The 24292-nt window shown below is 39.9% G+C and overlaps 1 protein-coding gene and 3 non-coding genes across 5 annotated transcripts in view; 3 read left to right on the top strand and 1 right to left on the bottom strand.

The window, feature by feature from the left end:
- Window positions 1–24292, bottom strand: part of LOC143034919 (ionotropic receptor 21a-like) — a 185098-nt gene that overhangs the window by 111121 nt on the left and 49685 nt on the right. The window lies entirely within an intron of this gene.
- Window positions 1084–1156, top strand: TRNAK-UUU (transfer RNA lysine (anticodon UUU)). Its single transcript has one exon. It is a non-coding gene; the product is annotated as a tRNA-Lys (tRNA).
- TRNAK-UUU (transfer RNA lysine (anticodon UUU)) lies at window positions 9572–9644 on the top strand. The gene has a single exon. It is a non-coding gene; the product is annotated as a tRNA-Lys (tRNA).
- Window positions 18157–18229, top strand: TRNAK-UUU (transfer RNA lysine (anticodon UUU)). The gene has a single exon. It is a non-coding gene; the product is annotated as a tRNA-Lys (tRNA).

Consider the following 24292-nt stretch of genomic DNA (forward strand, 5'->3'; position numbering starts at 1 on the left):
CTGGAGAAACACGCCGTGCAACCTGTATGAAGAAAAGAAAACCTACAAACATTTCATTCCCTTTGTCTGAAGTAGACAATAAGGAATTTGAAAAAGAGGAATACTTGGAGGCACAGGGCCTACTGTGTAAAAAATTCTCTAAACTAATACAGAAAAGGAAGTGACAAGGGAAAGGTGGGTGAAAGTGAAGAAAGGAGAAGTGATTGAAGATAGTGACCTAAGATAGTACGAAATGAAAGCGCGAAAGTGGCGGCCTCAGAACTCAAACTTGTACATTTCTTATCATTTCCAGTCAACCTCCCCCCACCCCCACACTCCACATATGGGGTATTGGCTGGGTCTTTGTTATGCAGTCAATATATCAGGAATTTTTTCTAGCGACAGCCCCTTTGGATCAGAGTTCCGTAATGTTTACTTGTTTGAAAAAATAATACCCACAAAAAGATATTAATAAATTAATAAAATATCATCAAGGCTAGAAGCGCTGGTTGCTGATATAAAAATACCCAAATCCAAATTTCCTAACTGCGCTAAAGTTAATCTAGTTCCAACCTTACTGCGTTAAGATTTCCAACTAAAGCTTGCGCGGTTAAGTCTTGGCGTTAAACTTAACCCGCTTCTGGTTTTCTAAATCGGTAATTAAACTATCTTACGATAAAGGATTTTAAACGTTCTAACGGTGAAACATTGAACCCGTTTAACTTAACCAGCTTCTAGCTTCCTAAACCAGTTATTTAAACTATCATATGATAATGGAGTTTAAGCATTTTAACGATGAAACAAACATGTTTAAGCTAGCCAGTTTCTAGCTTCCTAAACTATCATATGATAATAGAGTTTAAACAATTTAATGGTGAAATAAAAGAGAATTGTGGTATCATTAGGTAACGATAAATACCTACCTTGTCTTAAAGACAATTTACAAAGGTAAGGAATCTTATGAGAACTGCATAGTGTAGGCCTTATGGTATCTTGCAGTCTCTTTCATTCCTACGTATTTACGAATATTATATTTGCCACCCAATATTGTACTTAATATAATTACTTAATATAAGTACTACGAATATAGTCCTTCACTCAACAGCCCGGATAGCTCAGTCGGTAGAGCATCAGGCTTTTAACCTGAGGGTCCAGGGTTCAAGTCCCTGTTCGGGCGGTTCCTTTAGATGTCAGCGATGTGATGCGCCTGTCATCCAACTTATCAAAACAAAAATATATATGACTATAAAAAAGTGAGCTGTCACCAAAGTACAAATATAATAAAAATATATATAAGGTGTGGTAGCTGTGAAGTATGGTATGTGAAAAAAAAGACGGGTGTAACAGATGATTTTGCTCTAACACTTGAAGCGACTCACAAAACTTTTTGAAATATCAATATCGTGTTTTTCAATAAACACTTCACTAAATGCATACGAAAAATAGTAAAACCAAATACGGCTAACATTTTTCTCTTTCTTTTAGGGTGTGAGCATATGTCTTGTGAGCATTTGTCTTGCGAGCATTTGTCATAAAACCATCTTAATTGTTGAGAAAATAGAATAAGTTTGCCAGAGTGATTTTACGGCGGAAAACACTTTTGGAGGTGGGTGGGTGGTACCACCGATGAATCGGAGGTTGGAGGGAAAATTGCCCAGTGTGATAACCTCTTCAACCATCATCCAAACCCTTTCTTTGGTTGACATGTCGTTCTGAAACGCGTAAATTCGCGAATAGAGGAACCTTTGTATAGACCAGTGTTTCTCAACGGGGGCCATGTGATTTTTTTTAGGAGGCCACGGGAGTTCACGGGGAGCCATAAAGGAATTTCGTTTGTTAGCAAGGATAAATGGTGGCACATGACAATTGTATGTCAATGCAATTGAGCGTGTGAGCAAGCGCGTGTGATTCATGTGTCAGTGGGATTGTGGCGGTGTAGCCGCATAGATGCGCCACAAAGTTAGCACGCACACACATACAGGCTGCAGCAGCAGACTTCCGGCGCTGACTCGCGAGATGAAAGCGTCACAACACATGGTACCGCCGGAAACACTGTTCGCAAGATAAAAGTGGCACAACAAAGGGTTCCGCCGGAAACACTGTATAGTATATAAACGTGCCAGACCAAATACAAGCACTTGACTCTCGGCTCTGCTACTGCAAACATCTGCTCTACACGCTGGGTAGGTACCTAGTATTGGGAAGCGGCTTTTTGTGGAGGTATTTGTTTCGTGGTGGGCTAGGACAGGGCCAATCTGGAGTTTTCTTTTCCCCGTGATTGTTTTTTTTCTACTATTGCTTCGCTATCGCTGAATTTTCGCATTAAAACCATAAGTTTATTTTTGTCGTTTTACTTCAGGTTGCGAGCAAAGAATATATCTCATTTCTGGTATGTTGAAAACTGTGTGTAAAGAGCAGACTGCATTCCTTTTCGCGAAATACAAAACTTATGGCTAATAGTTTTTGTTTGTTTGTTAGCTTGCTTAGTTATTTGGAGGGCAGATATTTCCCATTCAATAATATCAGTACTTGGTATTAATGAGTTTCGTTTGTTTATGTTCCACAAAAGTATGGCCAGTGCATCTAAGAAATAATGCAGGCAATATTCGGTCGAATATCTTGTTTATGGATTCATCGAGTCCCCACAAAATTCTGCAATGCCCATGTGCCTGCTATGCAAGGCCTCCATGTCAAATGAGAGTATGCACCCCTGCAAACTTATATATATATATATATATATATATATATATATATATATATATAAAATCCGGAGACTGTGGATATTGACAAGAACTTAGCAGGACGTCTGCATGAAGCACTTGGGCATGTTACCAAAGCTGTCAAATTGATTTAAAAAAAAAAAAAAACCAAAAAAAAAAAAAAAAAAAAAAAAAAAAAAAAAAAAAAAAAAAAAAAAAAGACTGTTCTGCAGGATCGCCTTTTTCAGCAACTATGTGGGAAGAATAATGAAGAATTCGAACGACTTGTGTTGCACATGGAAGTAAGGTGACTGTCTAAGGGTAATTGTTTGCAACGTTTTGTTGCACTTTGGGACAGCGTTATCTCTTTCTTGAGTGAGACGGAACTCGGACAAAAGCTTGTTGATGCAAAGAGCGATATACTCTACCTGTCAGACATATTTGAAAAGCTAAATGTTCTGAACAAAGAGCTTCAAGAGAATGACTCCACCTTGTTTTCATGCAAGGAGGCGATCACTGCATTTATAGGGAAACTCAAGCTGTTCTGGCTGAACCTTGGGAGACGGGAGTTTGCCCAGTTTCCATCCTTAGCAAGTATATCCACCGAGCTGCTTGATGCTGACCTAGCAGTGTATGTCGACCATCTGAAGCAGTTGCATAATGATATGGAAACTCGCTTTTCTGACCTACTTCAAATGACCGTGCCTGACTGGTTTGTGGACCCGTTCATTGCTGATGCATCTGAAGCTGATGTCACCCTACAAGAAAGTGTCATTGAACTGCAGAATGACACAACAGCTTGAGCAAGGTTCAAGCGTGGAGGGCGCCATAAGCTGCGGATATATCAAGATGTGTATGAAAAGTACCTTCTACTTTCTTTTCCCACGTCGTACTTAGTTGAGGCTGGTTTTAGTCGGGGGATACACTTGCCGTCAAAGACTCGAAACCGCCTTGATATAGAAAAAAAGAAACGATTTACGTCTTTCTCTGACATCTCTGGAGCCAACTACCGATAAGTTGGCAGCCCTGCATCAGTCACAGGGATCCCACTGAAACTTTTGAAAAAAGAGCCAAATTCGCCTACATGTATTCTTGTTTTATTCATTTTGATAGTATTCAACAAATAAACCTATCCAACTAATATTGTTATTTCATTCATGCCTGAAGTGTTTTGAGTCCATGATAATTTCACTTTTTGGGTGATCAGGGTGAGGGATGGATGGAGTTGGCATGGGGGTCACAAGGTTTTTTTTTAATCGTGTCGAAAGGGGCCACAGAACAAATAAAAGGTTGAGAAACACTGGTATAGACTAAGGACGAGGTTAACCTGGACAATCTCAACCCTCATCTTAACCCTCAATTCCAGCCCGTCTAGAATTCCAGAAACTTTGCCTCCTAGATGCCAATGCCTGTAGAATGGACAAAGATAATCCTCTACTAACGAGGACTCGACGTAACGGATTTAAATTGGACAAATCTAGGTTTAAAATGGGAACAAGCGAGAACTAGTTTACAAATAGAGTGGTTATCGAATCGAATAGTAACTATGTATTGAGCGCTGAAACTACCGGTTGTTTTAAGAGGTTAAATAACTTTATGGATGAGGATATGTGGTAAGGGACATGGAACTGCCAAGATGAGGTCTCAAAATCTCTGTTCCACAAGAAGAAAATGCACGCTGACAACGGACGACACTAAAAATATTAACACTAACAAATGAACATTAACATATCAACACTAACAACAGATTAACATTAACATATCAACACTAACCAAACAAATTAACATTAACATATCGACACTAACACAGCAGATTAATACTAACATATCGACACTAACACAGCAGATTAATACTAACATATCAACACTAACACAACAGATTAACACTAACGATCAACGAGAGAGGCAGAGGGGAAAACACACAAATAGAACGAGTTTATTCTTCAACTGAAGAGGCACCGTAGTGCGAAACTAGTTAAAGAATAAACACGTTCTATTGGTGTGTTTCCCCCTCTGCCTCTCGCACAACCTGTCAAGATGTCGTCACACTAACAATCAACACTAACACAATAGATTAACAATAAATTAACACTAAGAACTTGATCTACCATTATATGAACTGAAAATTTGATATTGCAGCCGGTGCCCTCAGAAGAAGTCTTCACACGTATCGACTTCCCAACGTGCGAAGTTCACGACACGACGTCGCGTCCTCATATAACCTTGGGTATCTCTGGACGCTTTCAGATGTGGTCGTGACGTGTGAAAGCGTCCATAGACACCCATGGTTATTTGAGAGCACGACGTCGCGTGCTGGCGCAGGGCGAAAAGTCGATACGTATGAAACGAGCCTGAAAGTTCTTGTGAATTGTAACTAGACTGAGAGACCAGAGAAGAGGAAGAAGAGAAAGAAGAGGAAAACGAAGAGGAGAAAGAAAACAAGGAAAAAGAAGAGGGAGAGGAGGAAAATAAAGATGAAGAGGAGGAAGAAGAAGACGATGACAACGATGAGGAAAATCAAGAGGAAGAAAAGGACAATGAAGAGGAAGCGGAGGAAGAAGATGAGGAAGAGGAGGGCGATGAAACCAATGAAGACAAGGAAGACGACGACGAAGACGAAGAGGAGGAAAACGAAGACTGCTCTGAAAGGCCAATCAAAATTTTAGTTTGTAAAACATTGTCTCATAAGGCCCAAGATGTTTAATTACATACGAGTATATACATATACATATATATACATATATATATATATACATATATATATACATATATATGTATACATATATATATATGTATACATATACACATACACACACACACACACACATATATATATATATATATATATATATATATATATATATATATATTATATATACATATACGTCGGTCATAAATTCTGTTACTCAGAGTCCAGTGTTTTGAAATTTTCCGATTATATATATATATATATATATACATATATATATATATATATATATATATAGTAGTCCCACCAGCAAACTTAAGGTTGAGGTTAACAAACTCATCGCAGCTAATAATGCAGTCGTGGACCATCTGCATATCCCTCCCATTACCGGTGAGTTCTCTCCTGGCTATATCTATGGTAACGTCAAAACACAAAAGCCGAATTCCCCCCTCCGCCCGATCATCTCACAGATCACTACCCCTACATACGGACTCGCCAAACAGCTCAGTAATATCATCACCCCTTTCATCCCTAAGAAATACTCCCTAAAATTATCTGATGATTTTATTGACATATTACACATCAAGCAACCCCCAAGGAATAACGGCTTCCCTCGATGTGGAATCGTTATTTTCACATGTTCCAATTCTTCCCACGACTGAAATAATCCTGAATAATGTGTACCGCCACCCTGAATTACATCCCCCTAAGATCCCGGAAGAAATAATGGAACATCTTCTAGCCTGCACAACTGAAGCGCCCTTTAGAAGCCCATCAGGACAGTTATGTCTACTGTACAAGTGGAAGGAGTCGCCATGGGGTCACCTTTAGGATGTGCTTTTGCTGAATTGTACATGTGTAATCTAGAGAACAAGGTCTTACAAGACTCCATTTTAAGACCCTTTTCCTACTGTAGATACGTTGACGACATTTTTACTGAAGTTCGGAGTGAGTCCCATCTGAAAGATCTACAGCTAGCCATGGGAACAGCCTCTGTACTACACTTCACATATGGACTCAATCTACACAACAAAATTCCCTTCCTTGACGTCCTCATCTACTCCGAAGACAACAAATACACGAGCTTTGTTCACAGGAAAAAGATTGACACCGGAAGATGCATGAATGCAGCAAGTGAGTGCCGCCAGCGTTACAAACTTAGCGTCAATACTTTCGACGCGCATATAAGAATTGCTCTTCTTGGGAAAAATTTCACTCCGAAATAACGCGCGTTAAACAAATTCTCATTAACACCGGTTTTTCCAACTTTCTCATTGACAAAGAGACGAGACTTTTCATCACCCGCAACATAACACAACACGGACAAAACAACACACATTCCACACACACAGTTTATTACAAATCCAAATGACACCAGCACACAAAACAAACGAACGTGTTCTCAAAGACATCCTTGCACGTAACGTCACATGCACCAACCCAGACGACAAATTGACCTTCATTATATACTACAAAACACAAAAGTCTCTAACCTTATAATGAGAAATAATATGATTAAAAACAACTCTCTCCTCAAACAGACTAATGTGGTGTACCAGGGGTACAGACAAAAATCCAATAAACAAAAACCCAGCCCAAAACTTCCATAATAAGCGAAGCGGGCAGGAAAGACTTTCCGCTGCGAGCTCATATATTCATAAAATACCACAAAAGGCCTGCAAGAGAGACTACGCAATCTTTGTGTAGACTTGGACAGCGGTCGGAAGACACTAGAAGAAACAATGAGAGGCCTTGGGTACAACATCAGGCTCTATTAAAGTATAGAGAACGATACAGAAGTAAATGTATGTCACAAAAGAACTGCCGTGAACATATTTGTGCTACATGTAAATATTTATAAGACAATAAAACATGTCTTGTAATTACAGTATTTTAGTTTTCTTTTCTTTCTGTTTTGGGTTTTTTTGACAGACTGGGTTTTGTCGGTTGGGTTTTTATCCGTTAAGGTTTTGTCCACTGTGGTTTTGTCCTAGACCCGGTGTACCAATTCACTTGCCCCGAAGAAGGTTGCAAACTTCTCCCAAATGCTACTTATATTGGTGTTACCACTACCTCTGTGAGCAGGAGACTCACAATGCACGCCCGTGAAGCAAGTATACGCAAACACATGATACAAACACACAACAAAACTCCAGACAAGATTTAGTGAACAATACAAAAAATACTTAAACAATGCAACAACAAAAAACTACACATCTTGGAAAAGGTCTACATTACACAATACACCCCTATCATAATATACAAACTGACACAGTTAGTACTTTACAACTACACAGCGAGGCTGCGTGGCAACAAAGACCAAACGTCCGGCTACAGTGATCTGATGTCCAGCTACATCCCATTGAAGCGAAGACCTCACCTCCGTCCAGTACCTGACACCTAGCTACGACCTAACTCTCCAAGTTCCTTTATTTACTCTTATTTAAACTCTTGATTTGTACATTCGTTCTTACTTACCTGAAGATGGTTGTATGATTCAACCGAAAGCTCGTATTTTAAGTTTTGTGTAATATTTTTCGTTATAATAACACCAATATATCTCGGAAGCCTTGTGTTTGACCTCCCTTCAAGATACAAACTATTCGGAAAACTGAGAAAATCACTAAGAAGATAGTGGATATTGAATTAACTCCGGTCTTCAATCGAACATGTCTACAAGAAAACTTACTGCCCATTTATACTAATATATATAGGGATCAAAGTGATTGCTGCGTATGAGGCTAGTAGACAAGAGGAGTAGATGACACGCGTTATATTTCTAATTTACATAATACCCGAAGGCGAGTTGCACGAGCTCGGTCTCAACCTTGTGTTTATAAACAATGCCCGGGGGGACGAATGTTGTGCAGAGATTCGAGATTGCTAAAGTAAACAATATTGCATATAGACTTGTAACAACGAATCCGATTGAAGAAAGAGTGGAGAAAATTCAATTGGTTCACAATTGTAAGATCACGTCCTATGGGGAGGATCTTAAATATAAAGATCATTGGCCTCAAGAAACCATGACGTCACTGCAGAACTTGCATAGGACCTAACAATGTGTATTCTCACGGGACTCAAAGATTATACCTGGAGAAACACGCCATGTAGCCTGTATGAAGAAAATAAAATCTACAAACATTTCATTCCCTTTGTCTGATATAGACAATACAGAATTTGAAAAAGAGGAATATTTGTAGGCACAGGGCCTGTGTAGAAAATTCTCTAAACTAATACAGAAAAGGAAGTGACAAGGGAAAGGTGGGTGAAAGTGAAGAAAGGAGAAGTGATTGAAGATAGTGACTGAAGATAGTACGAAATGAAAGCGCGAAGGTGGCGGCCTCAGAACTCAAACTTGTACATTTCTTATCATTTCCAGTCACCCCCACCCCCACACATGGGGTATTGGCTGGGTCTTTGTTATGCAGTCAATATATCAGGATTTTTTTTTAGCGACAGCCCCTTTGGATCAGAGTTCCGTAATATTTACTTGTTTGAAAAATAAAACCCACAAAAAGATATGTAAATAATAAATATTATTAATCATACAAATAAATTAATAAAATATCATCAAGGCTAGAAGCGCTGGTTACTGATAAAAAAAATACCCAAATCCAAATTTCCTAACTGCGCTAAAGTTAATCTAGTTCCAACCTTACTTAAACCATGTCTATCTGCGTTAAGATTTCCAACTAAAGCATGCGCGGTTAAGTCTTGGCGTTAAACTTAACCCGCTTCTGGTTTTCTAAATCAGTACTTAAACTATCTTACGATAAAGGATTTTAAACGTTTTAACGGTGAAACATTGAACCCGTTTAACTTAACCAGCTTCTAGCTTCCTAAACCAGTTATTTAAACTATCATATGATAATGGAGTTTAAGCATTTTAACGATGAAACAAACATGTTTAAGCTAGCCAGTTTCTAGCTTCCTAAACTATCATATGATAATAGAGTTTAAACAATTTAATGGTGAAATAAAAGAGAATTGTGGTATCATTAGGTAACGATAAATACCTACCTTGTCTTAAAGACAATTTACAAAGGTAAGGAATCTTATGAGAACTGCATAGTGTAGGCCTTATGGTATCTTGCAGTCTCTTTCATTCCTACGTATTTACGAATATTATATTTGCCACCCAATATTGTACTTAATATAATTACTTATTATAAGTACTACGAATATAGTCCTTCACTCAACTGCCCGGATAGCTCAGTCGGTAGAGCATCAGGCTTTTAACCTGAGGGTCCAGGGTTCAAGTCCCTGTTCGGGCGGTTCCTTTAGATGTCAGCGATGTGATGCGCCTGTTATCCAACTTATCAAAACAAAAATAAATATGACTATAAAAAAGTGAGCTGTCACCAAAGTACAAATATAATAAAAATATATATAAGGTGTGGTAGCTGTGAAGTATGGTATGTGAAATAAGACGGGTGTAACAGATGATTTTGCTCTAACACTTGAAGCGACTCACAAAACTCTTTGAAATACTGCTAACATTTGTCTCTTTCTTTAAGGGTGTGAGCATAGGTCTTGTGAGCATTTGTCTTGCGAGCATTTGTCATAAAACCATGTAAATTGTTGAGAAAATAGAATAAGTTTGCCAGAGTGATTTTACGGCGGAAAACAGTTCTGGAGGTGGGTGGGTGGTACCACCGATGAATCGGAGGTTGGAGGGAAAATTGCCCAGTGTGATAACCTCTTCAACCATCATCCAAACCCTTTCTTTGGTTGACATGTCGTTTCTCAACAGGGGCCATGTGTTTTTTTTTTTTTCAGGGGGCCACACGGCCAATTTAAGAAATGGGAGGCCACGGGAGGTCACGGGGAGCCACAGAGGAATTTAGTTAGTTAGCGAGGATAAATGGTGGCGCATGACAACTGTGTGTCGATGCAAGTCAGCGTGTGTGCAAGCGCGTGTGATTCATGTGCCAATGGGATTGTGGCGGTATAGCCGCAAAGATGCGCCGGAGTTAGCACGCACACACATACAGGCTGCAGCAGCAGACTTCCGGCGCTGACTCAAGAGATGAAAGCGTCACAACACATGGTATCGCCGGAAACACTGTTCGCAAGATAAAAGTGGCACAAAGGGTTCCGCCGAAAACACGTTATAGTATATAAACGTGCCAGACCAAATAAAAGCACTTGACTCTCGGCTCTGCTACAGCAAACATCTGCTCTACACGCTGGGTAGGTACCTAGTATTGGGAAGCGGCTTTTTTTCTACTGTTGCTTCGCTATCGCTGAATTTTCGCATTAAAACCATAAGTTTATTTTTGTCGTTTTACTTCAGGTCGCGAACAAAGAATATATTTAATTTCTGGTATGTTGAAAACTGTGTGTAAAGAGCAGACTGCATTCCTTTTCGAGAAATACAAAACTCATGGCTAATAGTTTTTGTTTGTTAGCTTCCTTAGTTATTTGGAGGGCAGATATTTCCCATTCAATAATATCAGTACTTGGTATTAATGAGTTTCGTTTGTTTATGTTCCACAAAAGTATGGCCAGTGCATCTAAGAAATAATGCAGGCAATATTCGGTCGAATATCTTGTTTATGGATTCATCGCGTCCCCACAAAATTCTGCAATGCCCATGTGCCTGCTATGCAAGGCCTCCATGTCAAATGAGAGTATGCGCCCCTGCAAACTTATATAAAAAAAAAAAAAAAAAAAAATCGGAGACTGTGTATATTGACAAAAGAGAAGCCGCTAGTTTTTCAAGAATTTACGTGACGATTTCCAAGGGAGGATGACAGTGAACGTATGTTCACCCAAAAAGTGGCAAAAATAGACAGAGGAATGCTGGCTTCTTACAAGATATCCAATTTGATCGCAAAAGCAGGCAAACCTCATACTACTGGTGAATTTTTCACCATGCCGGCAGTGGCCATAGTGCTTTCAACAGTCATGAAGCAAAGTCCACAAGAGGTCACTAGTGTTATTTCGCTGAGCAACTCCTCAGTATCGCGACGCATTAATGACATGGCTGATGATGTTGAGAGCCAATTAGTTTTAAAACTGCAGGTGAATGAGTTCTCGCTTCAACTTGACGAAACTACTTTACCTGATAATTCTGCCCTTTTGATGGCGTTCGCAAGGTTCCTTGATGTTGATGGAATACGTGAAGAACTGATTTTTGCACTGAAATTAACAACTGACACTAAAGGCGAGTCAATCTTCAAAAAACTTGAGGCATATTTTGAGGAAAACAACATACCACTCATGAACATCGTGGTTTGTGTAACAGATTGCGCTGCTGCTATGATCGGAGGGTATCGGGGATCCAGTGCGTACTTGGAGGGAAAAAAAAATGTCCCCAACGTCGTTTGTGTGCACTGTGTTGTTCACCGGCAGCACCTGGTCGCCAAAAACTTAGCAGGACGTCTGCATGAAGCACTTGGGCATGTTATCAAAGCTGTCAACTTGATAAAAAAGAATGCTCTGCAGGATCGCCTTTTTCAGCAACTATGTGGGAAGAATAATGAAGAATTCGAACGACTTGTGTTGCACACGGAAGTAAGGTGGCTGTCTAAGGGTAATTGTTTGCAACGTTTTGTTGCACTTTGGGACAGCGTTATCTCTTTCTTGAGTGAGACGGAACTCGGACAAAAGCTTGTTGATGCAAAGAGCGATATACTCTACCTGTCAGACATATTTGAAAAGCTAAATGTTCTGAACAAAGAGCTTCAAGGAAATGACTCCACCTTGTTTTCATGCAAGGAGGCGATCACTGCATTTATAGGGAAACTCAAGCTGTTCTGGCTGAACCTTGGGAGACGGGAGTTTGCCCAGTTTCCATCCTTAGCAAGTATATCCACCGAGCTGCTTGATGCTGACCTAGCAGTGTATGTCGACCATCTGAAGCAGTTGCATAATGATATGGAAACTCACTTTTCTGACCTACTTCAAATGACCGTGCCTGACTGGTTTGTGGACCCGTTCATTGCTGATGCATCTGAAGTTGATGTCCCCCTACAAGAGAGTGTCATTGAACTGCTGAATGACACAACAGCTCGAGCAAGGTTCAAGCGTGGAGGGCACCATAAGCTGTAGATGAATCAAGATGTGTATGAAAAGTACTCATTGCTCTGGAAGGAAGTAAAGTTGCTTCTAATTGCTTTTCCCACGTCGTACTTAGTTGAGACTGGTTTCAGTCGGGTGATACACTTGCCGTCAAAGACTCGAAACCGCCTTGATATAGAACAAAAAAGAAGCGATTTACGTCTTTCTCTGACATCTCTGGAGCCAAATACCGATAAGTTGGCAGCCCTGCATCAGTCACAGGGATCCCACTGAAACTTTTGAAAAAAGAGCCAAATTCGCCTACATGTATTCCTATTTTATTCATTTTGATATTATTTAACAAATAAATTTATCCAACTAATATTGTTATTTGATTCATGCCTGAAGTGTTTTGAGTCCATGATATTTTCACTTCTTTGGGTGATCAGGGTGAGGGATGGATGGAGTTGGCATGGGGGGTCACAATATTTTTTTTTATCGTGTCGAAAGGGGCCACAGAACAAATAAAAGGTTGAGAAACACTGGTATAGACTAAGGACGAGGTTAACCTGGACAATCTCAACCCTCATCTTAACCCTTAATTCTAGCCCGTCTAGAATTCCAGAAACTTTGCCTCCTAGATGCCAATGCCTGTAGAGTGGACAAAGATAATCCTCAACTAACGAGGACTCGGTGTAACGGGTTTAAATTGGACAAATCTAGATTTAAGATGGGAACAAGCGAGAACTGGTTTACAAATAGAGTGGTTATCGAATAGAATAGTAACTATATATTGAGCACTGAAACTACCGGTTGTTTTAAGAGGTTAAATAACTTTATGGATGAGGATATGTGGTAAGGGACATGAACTGCCTAGATGAGGTCTCAAAATCTCTGTTCCACAAGAAGAAAATGCACGCTGACAACGGACGAGACTAAAAATATGAACATATCAACACTAACAAATGAACATCAAAATATCAACACTAACAACAAATTAACATTAACATATCAACACTAACAAAACAAATTAACATTAACATATCGACACTAACACAGTAGATTAATACTAACATCTCAACACTAACACAACAGATTAACACTAACGATCAACGAGAGAGGCAGAGGGGAAAACACATATATAGAACGAGTTTATTCTTTAACTAGTTAAAGTATAAATTCGTTCTAATGGTGCGTCTTCCTCTCTGCCTCTCTCACAACCTGTCAAGATGTCGTCACACTAACAATCAACACTAACACAATAGATTAACAATAAATTAACACTAAGAACTTGATCTACCATTATATGAATTGAAAATTTGATATTGCAGCCGGTGCCCCCAGAAGAAGTCTTCACACGTATCGACTTTTCAACGTGCGAAGTTCACGACACGACGTCGCGTCCTCAAATAACCTTGGGTACCTCTGGACGCTTTCAGATGTGGTCGTGACGTGTGAAAGCGTCCATAGACACCCATGGTTATTTGAGAGCACGACGTCGCGTGCTGGCGCAGGGCGAAAAGTCGATACGTATGAAACGAGCCTGAAAGTTCTTGTGAATTGTAACTAGACTGAGAGACCAGAGAAGAGGAAGAAGAGAAAGAAGAGGAAAACGAAGAGGAGAAAGAAAACAAGGAAAAAGAAGAGGGAGAGGAGGAAAATGAAGATGAAGATGAGGAAGAAGAAGACGATGACAATGATGAGGAAAATCAAGAGGAAGAGAACGTCAATAAAGAGGAAGTGGAGGAAGAAGATGAGGAAGAGGAAGGCGATGAAACCAAGGAAGACGAAGACGACGACGACGACGAGGATGAAGACGAAGACTGCTCTGAAAGGCCAATTAAATTCTTAGTTTGTAAAACATTGTCAACTCATAAGGCCCAAGATGTTTAATTTAATTATATATATATATATATACAATGATCCCACCAGCAAACTTAAGGTTGTGGTTAACAAACTCGTCGCAGCTAATTATGCAATCGCGGACCCTCTGCATATCCCTCCCATTACCGGTGAGTTTTCTCTGGATATATCTATGGTAACGTCAAAACACAAAAGCCGAATTCCACCCTACGCCCTATCATCTCACAGATCACTACCCCTACATACGGACTCGCCAAACAGCTCAGCAATATCATCACCCCTTTCATCCCTAAGAAATACTCCCTAAAATCATCTGATGATTTTATTGACATATTACACAGCAAGCAACCCCAAGGAATAATGGCTTCCCTCGATGTGGAATCGTTATTTTCACATGTTCCAATTCTTCCCACGACTGAAATAATCCTGAATAATGTGTACCTTGAATTACATCCCCCTAAGATCCCGGAAGAAATAATGGAACATCTTCTAGCCTGCACAACTGAAGCGCCCTTTAGAAGCCCATCAGGACAGTTATGTCTACAAGTGGAAGGAGTCGCCATGGGGTCACCTTTAGGATGTGCTTTTGCTGAATTGTACATGTGTAATCTAGAGAACAAGGTCTTACAAGACTCCATCTTAAGACCCTTTTCCTACTGTAGATACGTTGACGACATTTTTACTGAAGTTAGGAGTGAGTCCCACCTGAAAGATCTACAGCTAGCCATGGAAACAGCCTCTGTACTACACTTCACATATGAACTCAATATACACGACAAAATTCCTTTCCTTGACGTCCTCATCCACTCCGAAGACAACAAATACACGAGCATTGTTCAAAGGCAAAAGACTGACACCGGAAGATGGCTGAATGCAGCAAGTGAGTGCCACCAGCGTTACAAACTTAGCGTCATTCGGGCATACCTTCGACGCGCATATAAGAATTGCTCTTCTTGGGAAAATTTTCACTCCGAAATAACGCGCGTTAAACAAATTCTCATTAACACCGGTTTTTCCAACTTTCTCATTGACAAAGAGACGAGACTTTTCATCACCCGCAACACAACACAACACGGACAAAACAACACACATTCCACACACACACAGTTTATTACAAATCCAAATGACACCAGCATACAAAACAGACGAACGTGTTCTCAAAGACATCCTTGCACGTAACGTCACATGCACCAACCCAGACGACAAATTGACCCTCATCATATACTACAAAACACAAAAGTCTCTAACCTTATAATGAGAAATAATATGATTAAAAACAACTCTCTCCTCAAACAGACTAATGTGGTGTACCAGGGGTACAGACAAAAACCCAGCCCAAAACTTCCATAATAAGCGAAGCGGGCAGGAAAGACTTTCCGCTGCGAGCTCATATATTCATAAAATACCACAAAAGGCCTGCAAGAGAGACTACGCAATCTTTGTGTAGACTTAGACAGCGGTCGGAAGACACTAGAAGAAACAATGAGAGGCCTTGGGTACAACATCAGGCTCTATTAAAGTATAGTGAACGATACAGAAGAAAATGTATGTCACAAAACAATTGCTGTGAACACATTTGTGCTACATGTAAATATTTATAAAACAATAAAACATGTTTTGTAATTACGGTATTTTAGTTCTTTTTTTTGGGGGGGGGGGTTGACCGACTGGGTTTTGTCGGTTGGGTTTTTATTCGTTGGGGTTTTGTCCACTGTGGTTTTGTCCTAGACCCGGTGTACCAATTCACTTGTCCCGAAGAAGGGTGCAAACTTCTCCCAAATGCTACTTATATTGGTGTTACCACTACCTCTGTGAGCAGGAGACTCACAATGCACGCCCGTGAAGGAAGTATACGCAAACACATGATACAAACACACAACAAAACTTCAGACAAGATTTAGTCAACAATACAAAAAATACTTAATGCAACAAGGAACTACACATCTTGGAAAGAGTCTACATTACACAATACACCCCTATCATAATATACAAACTGACACAGTACTTTACGACTACACAGCGAGGCTGCGTGGCAACAAAGACCTCACCTCCGTCCAGTACCTGACACCTAGCTACGACCTAAATCTCCAAGTTCCTTTATTTACTCTTATTTAAACTCCTGCTTTGTACATTCGTTCTTACCTGAAGATGGTTGTATGATTCAACCGAAAGCTTGTATTTTAAATTTTGTGTAATATTTTTCGTTATAATAACACCATGGATCTCGAAAGCCTTGTGTTTGACCTCGCTTCAAGATACAAACTATTCGGAAAATTGAGAAAATTACTAAGATAGTGGATATTGAATTAGTTCCGTTCTTCAATCGAACATGTCTACAAGAAAACTTACTGCCCATTTATACTAATATATATAGGGATCAAAGTGATTGCTGTGTATGAGGCTAGTAGACAAGTGGGTAGAAAGAGGAGTAGATGACACGTGTTATCTTTCTAATTTACATAATACCCGAAGGCGAGTTGCACGAGCTCGGTCTCAATCTTGTGTTTATAAACAATGCCCGGGGGGCCGAATGTCTTGCTTGCTACCTGTAAACTATGTTGTGCAGAGATTCGAGATTGCTAAAGTAAACAATATTGCATATAGACTTGTAACAACGAATCTGATTGAAAAAAGGGTGGAGAAAATTCAATTGGTTCACGATTGTAAGATCACATCCTATGGGGAGGATCTTAAATATAAATATCATTGGCCTCAAGAAACCATGACGTCACTGCAGAACTTACATAGGACCTAACAGTGTGTATTCTCACGGGACTCGAAGATTTTACCTGGAGAAACATGCCGCGTAACCGGTATGAAGAAAAGAAAATCTACAAACATTTCATTCCCTTTGTCTGAAATAGACATAAAGGAATTTGAAAAAGAGGAATACTTGTAGGCACAGAGCCTACTGTGTAAATAATTCTCTAAACTAATACAGAAAAGGAAGTGACAAGGGAAAGGTGGGTGAAAGTGAAGAAAGGAGAAGTGATTGAAGACAGCGACTAAAGATAGTACGAAATGAAAGCGCGAAAGTGAGCCTCAGAACTCAAACTTGTACATTTCTTATAATTTCCAGTCAACCCCCCCCCCAACCCCCACACTCCACATATGGGGGTATTGGCTGGGTCTTTGTTATGCAGTCAATATATCAGGAAAAAAAAATTTTTAGCGACAGCCCCTTTGGATCAGAGTTCCGTAATATTTACTTGTTTGAAAAATAATACCCACAAAAAGATATGTAAATAATAAATATTATTAATCATACAAATAAATTAATAAAATATCGTCAAGGCTTGAAGCGCTGGTTACTGACAAAAAATACCCAAATCCAAATTTCCTAACTGCGCTAAAGTTAATCTAGTTCCAACCTTACTTAAACCATGTCTATCTGCGTTAAGATTTCCAACTAAAGCATGCGCGGTTAAGTCTTGGCGTTAAACTTAACCCGCTTCTGGTTTTCTAAATCAGTACTTAAACTATCTTACGATAAAGGATTTTAAACGTTTTAACGGTGAAACATTGAATCCGTTTAACTTAACCAGCTTCTAGCTTCCTAAACCAGTTATTTAAACTATCATATGATAATGGAGTTTAAGCATTTTAACGATGAAACAAACATGTTTAAGCTAGCCAGTTTCTAGCTTCCTAAACTATCATATGATAATAGAGTTTAAACAATTTAATGGTGAAATAAAAGAGAATTGTGGTATCATTAGGTAACGATAAATACCTACCTTGTCTTAAAGACAATTTACAAAGGTAAGGAATCTTATGAGAACTGCATAGTGTAGGCCTTATGGTATCTTGCAGTCTCTTTCATTCCTACGTATTTACGAATATTATATTTGCCACCCAATATTGTGCTTAATATAATTACTTATTATAAGTACTACGAATATAGTCCTTCACTCAACAGCCCGGATAGCTCAGTCGGTAGAGCATCAGGCTTTTAACCTGAGGGTCCAGGGTTCAAGTCCCTGTTCGGGCGGTTCCTTTAGATGTCAGCGATGTGATGCGCCTGTCATCTAATTTATCAAAACAAAAATAAATATGACTATAAAAAAGTGAGCTGTCACCAAAGTACAAATATAATAAAAATATATATACGGTGTGGTAGCTGTGAAGTATGGTATGTGAAAAAAAGACGGGTGTGACAGATGATTTTGCTCTAACACTTGAAGCGACTCCCAAAACTCTTTGAAATATCAATATCGTGTTTCTCAATAAACACTTCACTAAATGCATACGAAAAATAGTAAAACCAAATACTGCTAACACTTGTCTCTTTCTTTAAGGGTGTGAGCATATGTCTTGTGAGCATTTGTCTTGCGAGCATTTGTCATAAAACCATGTTAATTGTTGAGAAAATAGAATAAGTTTGCCAGAGTGATTTTACGGCGGAAAACAGTTCTGGAGGTGGGTGGGTGGTACCACCGATGAATCGGAGGTTGGAGGGAAAATTGCCCAGTGTGATAACCTCTTCAACCATCATCCAAACCCTTTCTTTGGTTGACATGTCGTTCTGAAACGCGCAAATTCGCGAATAGAGGAACCTTTGTATAGACCAGTGTTTCTCAACGGGGGCCATGTGTTTTTTTCCGGGGGCCACGCGGCCAATTTAAGAAATGTGGGGCCATGGGAGGTCACGGGGAGCCACAGAGAAATTTAGTTTGATAGCGAGGATAAATGGTGGCACATGACAACTGTGTGTCGATGCAAGTGAGCGTGTGTGCAAGCGCGTGTGATTCATGTGCCAATGGGATTGTGGCGGTATAGCCGCATAGATGCGCCGGAGTTAGCACGCACACACATACAGGCTGCAGCAGCAGACTTCCGGCGCTGACTCAAGAGATGAAAGCGTCACAACACATGGTATCGCCGGAAACACTGTTCGCAAGATAAAAGTGGCACAACAAAGGGTTCCGCCGGAAACACTGTATAGTATATAAACATGCCAGACCAAATAAAAGCACTTGACTCTCGGCTCTGCTACTGCAAACATCTTCTCTACACTCTGGGTAGGTACCTAGTATTGGGAAGCGGTTTATTGTTGAGGTATTTGTTTCGTGGTGTGCTAGGACAGGGCCAATATGGAATTTCTTTTCCCTGTGATTTTTTTCCCCACTATTGCTTCGCTATCGCTGAATTTTCGCATTAAAACCATAAATATATTTTCGTCGTTTGGCTTCAGGTTGTGAGCAAAGAATACATCTCATTTCTGGTATGTTGAAAACTGTGTGTAAAGAGCAGACTGCATTCCTTTTCGCGAAATACAAAACTTATGGCTAATAGTTTTTGTTTGTTTGTTAGCTTGCTTAGTTATTTGGAGGGCAGATATTTCCCATTCAATAATATCAGTACTTGGTATTAATGAGTTTCGTTTGTTTATGTTCCAGAAACGTATGGCCAGTGCATCTAAGAAATAATGCAGGCAATATTCGGTCGAATATATTGTTTATGGATTCATCGAGTCCCCACAAAATTCTGCAATGCCCATGTGCCTGCTATGCAAGGCCTCCATGTCAAATGAGAGTATGCACCCCTGCAAACTTATATATATATATATATATATATATATATTCATATATATATATATATATAAAATCCGGAGACTGTGTATATTGACAAGAAAGACAAGCCGCTAGTTTTTCAAGAATTTACGTGACGATTTCCAAGGGAGGATGACAGTGAATCGTATGTTCACCCAAAAAGTGACAAACGTAGAGGAATGCTGGCTTCTTACAAGATATCCAATTTGATCGCAAAAGCAGGCAAACCTCATACTACTGGTGAATTTTTCACCATGCCGTCAACAGTCATGAAGCAAAGTCCACAAGAGGTCACTAGTGTTATTCCGCTGAGCAACTCTTCAGTATCGCGACGCATCGATGAAATGGCTGCTGATGTTGAGAGCCAATTAGTTTTAAAACTGCAGGTGAATGAGTTCTCGCTTCAACTTGACGAAACTACTTTACCTGATAATTCTGCCCTTTTGATGGCGTTCGCAAGGTTCCTTGATGTTGATGGAATACGTGAAGAACTGATTTTTGCACTGAAATTAACAACTGACACTAAAGGCGAGTCAATCTTCAAAAAACTTGAGGCATATTTTGAGGAAAACAACATTCCACTCATGAACATCGTGGCTTGTGCAACAGATGGTGCTGCTGCTATGATCGGAAGGTATCGGGGATCCAATGCGTACTTGAAGAAAAAAAACTGTCCCAACGTCGTTTGTGTGCACTGTGTTGTTCACCGGCAGCACCTGGTCGCCAAAAACTTAGCAGGACGTCTGCATGAAGCACTTGGGCATGTTATCAAAGCTGTCAACTTGATAAAAAAAAAAGAATGCTCTGCAGGATCGCCTTTTTCAGCAACTATGTGGGAAGAATAATGAAGAATTCGAACGACTTGTGTTGCACACGGAAGTAAGATGCAACACAGCGTTATCTCTTTCTTGAGTGAGACGGAACTCGGACAAAAGCTTGTTGATGCAAAGAGCGATATACTCTACCTGTCAGACATATTTGAAAAGCTAAATGTTCTGAACAAAGAGCTTCAAGGAAATTACTCCACCTTGTTTTCATGCAAGGAGGCGATCACTGCATTTATAGGGAAACTCAAGCTGTTCTGGCTGAACCTTGGGAGACGGGAGTTTGCCCAGTTTCCATCCTTAGCAAGTATATCCACCGAGCTGCTTGATGCTGACCTAGCAGTGTATGTCGACCATCTGAAGCAGTTGCATAATAATATGGAAACTCGCTTTTCTGACCTACTTCAAATGACCGTGCCTGACTGGTTTGTGGACCCGTTCATTGCTGATGCATCTGAAGCTGATGTCACCCTACAAGAAAGTGTCATTGAACTGCAGAATGACACAACAGTTCAAGCAAGGTTCAAGCGTGGAGGGCGCCATAAGCTGCGGATATATCAAGATGTGTATGAAAAGTACCTTCTACTTTCTTTTCCCACGTCGTACTTAGTTGAGACTGGTTTCAGTCGGGTGATACACTTGCCGTCAAAGACTCGAAACCGCCTTGATATAGAACAAAAAAGAAGCGATTTACGTCTTTCTCTGACATCTCTGGAACCAAATATCGATAAGTTGGCAGCCCTACATCAGTCACAGGGATCTCACTGAAACTTTTGAAAAAAGAGCCAAATTCCCCAACATATATTCTTGTTTTATTAATTTTGATAGTATTCAACAAATAAATCTAACTAATATTGTTATTTCATTCATGCCTGACGTGTTTTCCATGATATTTTCACTCCTTTGGGTGATCAGGGTGAGGGATGGATGGAGTTGGCATGAGGGGCCACAATACTTTTTTATAGTGTCGAAAGGGGCCACAGAACAAAAAAGGTTCAGAAACACTGGTATAGACTAAGGACGAGGTTAACCTGGACAACCTCAACCCTCATCTTAACCCTCAATTCCAGCCCGTCTAGAATTCCAGAAAATTTGCCTCCTAGATGCCAATGCCTCTAGAATGGACAAAGATAATCCTCAACTAACGAGGACTCGGCGTAACGGGTTTAAATTGGACAAATCTAGATTTAAGATGGGAACAAGCGAGAACTGGTTTACAAATAGAGTGGTTATCGAATAGAATAGTAACTATGTATTGAGCGCTGAAACTACCGGTTGTTTTAAGAGGTTAAATAACTTTATGGATGAGGATATGTGGTAAGGGACATGGAACTGCCAAGATGAGGTCTCAAAATCTCTGTTCCACAAGAAGAAAATGCACGCTGACAACGGACGAGACTAAAAATATGAACATATCAACACTAACAAATGAACATCAAAATATCAACACTAACAACAAATTAACATTAACATATCAACACTAACAAAACAAATTAACATTAACATATCAACACAAACACAACAGATTAACACTAACAATCAACGAGAGAGGCAGAGGGGAAAACACACAAATAGAACGAGAGTTTATTCTTTAACTAGTTAAAGAATAAATTCGTTCTAATGGTGCGTTTTCCTCTCTGCCTCTCTCACAACCTGTCAAGATGTCGTCACACTAAGAATCAACACTAAAACAATAGATTAACAATAAATTAACACTAAGAACTTGATCTACCATTATATGAATTGAAAATTTGATATTGACAGCCGGTGCCCTCAGAAGAAGTCTTCACACGTATCGACTTTCCAACGTGCGAAGACAAATAACCTTGGGTATCTCTGGACGCTTTCAGATGTGGTCGTGACGTGTGAAAGCGTCCATAGACACCCATGGTTATTTGAGAGCACGACGTCGCGTGCTGGCGCAGGGCGAAAAGTCGATACGTATGAAACGAGCCTGAAAGTTCTTGTGAATTGTAACTAGACTGAAAGACCAGAGAAGAGGAAGAAGAGAAAGAAGAGGAAAACGAAGAGGAGAAAGAAAACAAGGAAAAAGAAGAGGGAGAGGAGGAAAATGAAGATGAAGATGAGGAAGAAGAAGACGATGACAAAGATGAGGAAAATCAAGAGGAAGAAAAGGACAATGAAGAGGAAGTGGAGGAAGATGATGAAGAGGAAGGCGATGAAACCAAGGAAGAAGACAAGGAAGACGACGATGCAGACGAAGAGGAAGAAAACGAAGACTGCTCTGAAAGGCCAATTTAATTCTTAGATTGTAAAACATTGTCAACTCATCAGGCCCAATATGTTTAATTATATATATATATATATATATATATATATATATTATATATATATATATATATATATATATATATATATATAGTAGTCCTACCAGCAAACTTAAGGTTCAGGTTAACAAACTCATCGCAGCTAATAACGCAGTCGTGGACCATCTGCATATCCCTCCCATTACCGGTGAATTCTCTCCTGGCTATATTTATGGTAACGTCAAAACACACAAGCCGAACTCCCCCCTCCGCCCGATCATCTCACAGATCACTACCCCTACATACGGACTCGCCAAACAGCTCAGCAATATCATCACCCCTTTCATCCCTAAGAAATACTCCCTAAAATCATCTGATGATTTTATTGACATATTACACAGCAAGCAACCCCAAGGAATAATGGCTTCCCTCGATGTGGAATCGTTATTTTCACATGTTCCAATTCTTCCCACGATTGATATAATCCTGAATAATGTGTACCGCCACCCTGAATTACATCCCCCTAAGATCCCGGAGGAAATAATGAAACATCTTCTCCTAGCCTGCACAACTAAAGCGCCCTTTAGAAGCCCATCAGGCCAGTTATATCTACAAGTGGAAGGAATCGCCATGGCTTCACCTTTAGGATGTACTTTTGCTGAATTCTACATATGTAATCTAGAGAACAAAGTCTTACAAGACCCCGTCTTAAGACCCTTTTCCTACTGTAGATACGTTGACCACATTTTTACTGAAGTTAGGAGTGAGTCCCATCTGAAAGATCTATAGCTAGCCATGGGAACAGCCTCTGTACTACATTTCACATATGAACTCAATATAAACAACAAAATTCCCTTCCTTGACGTCCTCATCCACTCCGAAGACAACAAATACACGAGCATTGTTCACAGGAAAAAGACTGACACCGGAAGATGCATGAATGCAGCAAGTGAGTGCCACCAGCGTTACAAACTTAGCGTCATTCGGGCATACTTTCGACGCGCATATAAGAATTGCTCTTCTTGGGAAAAATTTCACTCGGAAATAACGCGCGTTAAACAAATTCTTATTAACACCGGTTTTCCCAACTTTCTCATTGACAAAGAGACGAGACTTTTCATCGCCCGCAACACAACACAACACGGACAAAACAACACACATTCCACACACACAGTTTATTACAAATCCAAATGACACCAGCATACAAAACAGACGAACGTGTTCTCAAAGACATCCTTGCACGAACGTCACATGCACCAACCCAGACGACAAATTGACCCTCATTATATACTACAAAACACAAAAATCTCTAACCTATTAATGAGAAATAATATGATTAAAAACAACTCTCTCCTCAAACAGACTAATGTGGTGTACCAGGGGTGCGGACAAAACCCCAACGGACAAAACC

The sequence above is a fragment of the Oratosquilla oratoria genome, chromosome 18, assembly GCF_046742065.1.
Source record: "Oratosquilla oratoria isolate Oo_2021 chromosome 18, ASM4674206v1, whole genome shotgun sequence".
NCBI classification, from domain to species: Eukaryota; Metazoa; Arthropoda; class Malacostraca; order Stomatopoda; family Squillidae; genus Oratosquilla; species Oratosquilla oratoria.